Below are 7,510 nucleotides of genomic sequence, written 5' to 3' on the forward strand. Positions count from 1 at the left end.
GAATAAAGGTACTATAATTCTCATAATTCTATTGCCTATAGGTTGCGCGGTTAACTCTAGATGAATCTTCATGTAATTTCCAAAAAATATATAAAGTTTATTTAGCTCAAATGAGATCCACTGCACTGTGTTTCGAAGGGTAGCTTTAAAGAAGAGTGAATTTTTAAAAGCTAAGCTTTTCTATAATTAGGGTCGGTCCGTCCGTACGTCTGAGATGTATAGCCTTTTCATTAATTTAGGCATGTTAGAAATGTCCTATCGATTTCAAATTTTGCATGGTGATTCCTGTAGTAGTAAGGTACGATTTAGAAAGCGTAGCAAGTCTATAATCATTACCAGAATGTCCGTACGTCCATTTTAAACATGTTAATTTTTAACAACTAATTTTTTGTGATCTAATTATCCTATTGGTCTGATTTTTAGTATACTGATTCCTGGGACAACAAAGTACAATATTATAAGCGAAGCAGCTCTATAATCAAGTCCTAAAAATGTAAGTATGTCCATAAACATTATCCTGTATCAAGAAGTTTTTTAACAAATTTACTTACAATTTTGCTTTGACTCTTATTCATTTATATTCTGATTTTACAGTTTTGACACTATACAAGTGTTAATGTCCGTTTGTCCTACCATTTCAGGGCTTCGCTTTGATGGATGTTGTCATCCTTGTTGATCCTGCTATTACTCGCGTCCCTAAGTAGATATGGCCTCCCAACAGCCCTAATCTAAACCTATTAGTGGTCAAAATGTTTTGACACTCAACTAAATGAACCAACCAATCAAAATTCAATAGAAGTCCCCAAGGTTGTTTAGACAATGAGAAAGAAAACGTTTTTATAGGACTTTAAAGGATTAGTTTAATAAAAAAAAATGTCCCCTCCCTCCCTGTATAATATATGTCATTCACTCTACATCCTATTAGATAAAGTAATTGGCTTTTTATGTCTGTAGCGAAGGATTTTGCTAACCGATATGCTTCTCCTTTTCAGTGAGCTTTTTATAGGTCCCGGAAAGGTTTTTAACTGTTTTGGGGGAATGTAAATCTAATCCTCCCCCCCCCCTTCCAAAAAAAAATGAAAATGGACTTATTCCCCCTCTGACCTTTATTTCCCCTAGAGGCTTTAAAGGTTCATAACCGCTATTATATCTATTTGTTTTTTTTACATTTGAAAATATTTATAAATGTATGTGTGTGTGTGTGTGTGTGTGTGTGTGTGTGTGTGTGTTTCTCTTGATTAGCCTCGAAAATATCATGACTCTTTCTCTCTCACTTACTCTTTTACTCTCTCTCTTTCTCTCTCTCTCTCCTCTCTCTCTCTCTCTCTCTCTCTCTCTCTCTCTCTCTCTCTCTCTCTCTATCTATCTCTCTCTCTCTCTTCTTTATCTTTATATCTCTCCCCTTTCTCTCTAATATTTCTCTATGTATGTCTCGCACTCTTTCTCTCTCTCTCTCTCTCTCTCTCTCTCTTCTTTATCTTTATATCTCTCCACTTTCTCTCTCACTCTATTTCTCTACGTATGGTCTCTCTCTCTCTCATGAGGCTCTTTATATCCCTCCTTCTCTCTCTCCCCTCTCTTTCTCTCTCTCCCCTCTCTCTCTCTCTCTCATGAGGCTCTTTATCTTTATATCCCCCCTTCTTTCTCTGTCTCTCTCTCCCCTCTCTCTCTCTCTCTCTCTCTCTCTCTCTCTCTCTCTCTCTCCCCTCTCTCTCTCTCTCTCTCTCGTGTATTATCTCTAAAAGTGCTTTCTATCCAAATATTTTTCTGCTATTTGAACTTTCTCCGGTGATTTTTAGTAAAGTATTATCAGTGAGCATTTTTACATGTCATATTAATAGATAGTTATATATCGCATCGTATTATAGACAGCTTTCCGTGGATGTGAAAATGAAAATTTATAAGATGGTTAACCCTGAGGGGCCGAAGGTTCAAAGTAACAAAACTGGTATTATTGTTAGGATTTCTATTTAAATATTCGTGGAAAAGTGTTATACGATGCTATACATGATTTTTCTTCATGGCTGAGAACCGGATATTCATCGGTTTCCTACCCATTCTGGAAATCTTTTTAAAAGAGAAGCCGTCCGTAACGGATAGCTCAAATAGTTAAATTAGGAATGTTAGATTTGTCCTATAGGATTCAAACTTTTAATGGTAATTCCTGTAGTAGTAAGGTATGACTTAGAAAGCAACTCTAATCGTTACCTAAATGTCTGTACGACCATTTAATACTGGCTGCTTTTTAACGACAATTTTTATATAATTATCCTATTAATCTGATTTCTAGAATACTGATAAAATAGCGGCTACGCATCACTAGGGGCACTTGAGTACAGGAGAGGGGAGTTAATTTTAGTTTTCAAAAAAAAAAGTTTTAGAAATTTGGGGGATAAATTTTCTGGGAGGATGGTTTGGTGGTACACTCCCCAAAAATAGTCATAAGCCTTCCTTGGACCTATCGGAAGCTTCACTATTAAGAAGAACTATATTCACACTCATATTTTGAAGGATAATTAGAAATTTTGTATGTCTACATCTACAAACTACGTTTGGGGGAAAACGTTATTTCAACAAGGAGGACAACATCCATAAAAGCGAAACTCTGAAACGGTAGGACAAATGAACATTAACACTTGTAGTAGAGTAGAGTGTCAGAACTGAATAATCAGAAAATAAATGGCAATTCCACTTCTCTATTTATGTCGTGGACCTGACATAGCAGTAATAGTAACCATTTTTAACATCTCTAGTATGACACGGTAAGGTCTCGAACCCAAAACGCTAATGCCTCAGGTTATTTTGTATAATATTAATCAGCTATAACTATGGTAAAAAAAATCAACTTCCATTTTAAAACTTTTACTTTAATACCTTCGCTTCTAGCATCTAGGGGTTTCTACCCGAAAAGGGAGATTAAGTTTGAACTAAAGAATAAAAAAAATAAATGGGGATTTTTTTCTTTAGTCCTTCTATTTTAGGAGGAAGGCGGGGGGGATGGATAACGTCCTTCTATATATAGCCTACGCCCCTAGTGTCCTCTAGGGGCATTTGAGGACGGGAGAGTCAAATTTGATAACCCAATTTATTATTCTAGATTTGAAAAGAAAAAGTATAAAAAGATTTTGGGGGAAGTTTTTTTTTTGGAAGGGGGGTACCCTTTGGGAGGGTAGTGGTACCCTCCCCAAAAATAGTTATAAACTTTTCCGGGACCCATGAGAAGCTACCCTGTTAAGGAGAACCCGATCGGTTCAGCGGTTAGCGAGATCCTTCGGTACAAACACACAGACAAACAGACATCCTGTTACTTTAAGGATATCATGCCTTTCACAATTACCAAACTATCTGAAAATTGGAGGACGTTTTTTTTTTATTTTTACGAGCTCTTACAGGACAATTCTACTATCTTATAATACTAGGGATAAGTAAATTAAATAAGAAATCTTTAGGGAGAAGACAATGGACATGAAAATGATATATATCCCCAATAATGATGTATAAAATTACCCCTTCTATAGATCTAAATTATTGGTTGAAAAGTTTGGAGACTACTTGTTTGTACTACCCAATTTCATTAAAAATTTTAAAAAGTACCCAAAGTTTTTAACCAAACCATTGAGAGATTGCAAACGTCTCAGACTGACATGCCGACGGTTATTTAGATTTATTCACTTTAAGATATTATCCTTTCGTATTACATAAAATAGTGATTTGTTTTTAAAAGCGAAGCTTTTCTATAATTAGGGTCGGTCCGTCTGTCCGTACGTCCGTCCGTAACGGATAGCTTTTTTCGCTAATTTAGGCATGTTAGAATTGTCCTATTGATTTCAAACTTTGCATGGTGATTCCTTTAGTAGTTAAGTACGATTTAGAAAGCGTAGCAACTCTATAATCATTACCAGAATGTCCGTACGTCCATTTTAAACATGTTGATTTTTTTACTTTTTTTAACAACAAATTTTTATGTTGTCTAATAATCCGATTGATCTGATTTTTGGTATACTGTTTCCTAAAAATGTAAGTGTGTCGATAAACATTATTCTGTATCAAGCAGTTTTTCAACAATTTTACTTACAATTTTGCTTCGACATTTATACATTTATATTCTGATTATTCAGGACACTATACAAATGTTAGTGTCCGTTTGTACTACCGTTTCAGTGCTTCGCTTTTATGGATGTTGTCATCCTTGTTGTCTTAATAACTACGGGGCCGATTGGGATTTCTATTTCAAAGCTGCTATGATGGTTTTAAACTATTCTTGAGATGGTTTGAAGATATTTAATTTTTCCATTTTCTCTCCCCCATCGAATACAGAGCCCCTAAATGCTAGGGTCCTTTATTTTGTCTAAAGTTTAAAATTTCAACAACAACTGAAGTGAAAGAATTCTCCATTTTAGATAAACTTGGTATAGGTTCTGGGATTGTATTAGTCTATTTAATTTTATTATTTGATTAATGGGATGGTTTTATGCTATTTCTTTCTGCTTTCGTTCAGTGCCCATAGGAGCTATACATAGGTTTGATGATGGTTTAGGCTACTTTATTACACTTCCCCTAGGTGCTAGAAGCACAGCCGCTAGTCAAGTAAAAAGTTTCAAGTGACTCTTGAGATAAATTTTTTAATTGATGTTAAAAGCATCTTAAGATAGATAGATAGATATATAGATAGATAGATAGATAGATAGATAGATAGATAGATAGATAGATAGATAGATAGATAGATAGATAGATAGATAGATAGATAGATAGATAGATAGATAGATAGATAGATAGATAGATAGATAGATAGATAGATAGATAGATAGATAGATAGATAGATAGATAGATAGATAGATAGATAGATAGATAGATAGATAGATAGATAGATAGATAGATAGATAGATAGATAGATAGATAGATAGATAGATAGATAGATAGATAGATAGATAGATAGATAGATAGATAGATAGATAGATAGATAGATAGATAGATAGATAGATAGATAGATAGATAGATAGATAGATAGATAGATAGATAGATAGATAGATAGATAGATAGATAGATAGATAGATAGATAGATAGATAGATAGATAGATAGATAGATAGATAGATAGATAGATAGATAGATAGATAGATAGATAGATAGATAGATAGATAGATAGATAGATAGATAGATAGATAGATAGATAGATAGATAGATAGATAGATAGATAGATAGATAGATAGATAGATAGATAGATAGATAGATAGATAGATAGATAGATAGATAGATAGATAGATAGATAGATAGATAGATAGATAGATAGATAGATAGATAGATAGATAGATAGATAGATAGATAGATAGATAGATAGATAGATAGATAGATAGATAGATAGACAGACAGACAGACAGACAGACAGACAGACATATAGACAGACAGATAGACAGACAGACAGACAGACAGACAGACAGGCAGATAGATAGATAGTATACATATTAGTATACATAGTATATATATTGAATGATGTTTAATAACTTAATGCTATTAATTAAAGATTCACTCCAACAAGGATGACAACAAGAAAAGCACAAAAATATTAAAAGATATTTAGAAAACAAAAAGTTAAATTTGTGAAAAAAACGAAAAACCAGGATGACAACATCCATAAGTAGCAAAGCTCAAAACTATGAATGGATATCAGGAAAAATTAAATATAGACCAGTGTCATGAAAAAAATTTAACTTGACACTCATGAAACTCATGAAAATCTAGGAATCGATCCAGCAAAGCAGTTAATAGACAAGTCTTAAAGGGACTGTAAACGAAAAAAATTCTCATTAGATTATCAAACCTTAACAGTATCTCATTCACATAATCTCAAAGTTAGGGCAAAATGGGCTCTCGTTTCCTTAAAAAACGGCTTATTCCGCCGATTTTTACTATATCAAAGTTTAGGGGGAAAAAATTCGGACTATAGAAATGTGCAGTTAATTGTCTTTTTTTCCTTCTGTAGCTAAAACTAAACTTTTTGACATAGTTCTCTATTTTTCCTAACAGTTAAGCTGACTTTTAACACAATCCTTGCTTGTAACCAATGTATAGTTACTTAGAAATTGATAAAATAAGCAATATTTTTTATTTAATACTAAATATTTAAATGAAAATTTGTGAAAATTTGTAGAATGTAAACTTACCTAATCCCTGTAAATTTCAGCAATAAATCCTGAATAAGATTTGAGAAAATCATAAAAACCAAAAAATCTAGGAATCGATCTAGCACCCCAATTATTTTGCAAATCTTGATGAAACCTAGTTGAAATAGGTAGAATGTGAAAGTGTTTAATCCCTAGAAATTCCAGCTGTCTATCTTAAATAAGAGCTGAGAAAATCACGTTTCTAACGGACGGACGGACGGATGGACATTTGGTATTATAGAGTATCTTTGCTACTAAAAATTATTTGAGGGGGGACTATTGTTTTTACGGGGGCTTTGCCCCAAGGGTGTATTAGGAATTCCCCACTCCGCTTATTTGATTTAGATTACAAAAAGTTGAAAAAAAATTTTGGGGTTGACTTTTTGTTTTTTGTGTGGTGGGGTTTCCCACTCCCAGGGAAAATAGCCTAAATCCACCAAAGGACCAGTAGGTATATTCCCTGATGAGTAGAACCCAATCTGTATAGTTGTTGCCGAGATCTTAAGCTTCAGACAGACATCGTTCTACTTTGTATTATAGACTTGCGGCTGCGCCCCTAGCATATAGGGGCTCTGTATTCGAAGGAGTAGGAAAGGTTATAATCATAGAATAAAACCATCCTGGAATCTATGTGAAGTTTCTCTGAAATAGAGAACCCTATCGGTCATTAGCTACAGACAAAGAAACCTTAGTACTTTATATAATCGACGGGAAAATTATTAAAATTGACACCATTAGCAACAACAACAAAATTTAAAATCAGACCAAAAACACCATTGATATGGGGAAATATGTAACAATATAAGCGCAGTTTTTAGAGGCAGTCCGACCGCCATAGACGTTTGATAGTTAATTATGAGCCATAATCATTGGAATGTTGACAAGAAACTTCAGCCGTCCATATAAAATAGCTGCCGCGAAAATTACTTTTACCAAAATCCGTTTCTTACGGACGGACATTTCGAATTATAGAGTAGCTTCACTACTAAATAGCAGGGACCATAAGGGATAAGACAATGTACGATAAATTGATGTACATAAATCTCCACTTATTGTAGACAAAATTACCACCAAAACTTTAGCTAGCAGTCTCAAATAGCAGCTGGGTTAAGCACATTTCCCCCACAGAGACAAAGTGAATTATTGTAGAGTAGCTTCGAATTCTGTTGAATGTATCCAAACACAGAATAATTTAGGGGAGTTTTCCTAATGTATTTTGTGTTTTAGCAAAAATACTTTATTTCAAGAAAATTTAGCATTTAGGGATTTAAAGGGATAAGACAATGGACGATAATTTTATTCATCCCCAATGATGATAAACAAGATTACCCTTTCTTTAAAAAAGCTTTTA

This window comes from Acartia tonsa, chromosome 15, assembly GCF_053477335.1.
Source record: "Acartia tonsa isolate MP-2025a chromosome 15, ASM5347733v1, whole genome shotgun sequence".
Lineage (NCBI taxonomy): Eukaryota > Metazoa > Arthropoda > Copepoda > Calanoida > Acartiidae > Acartia > Acartia tonsa.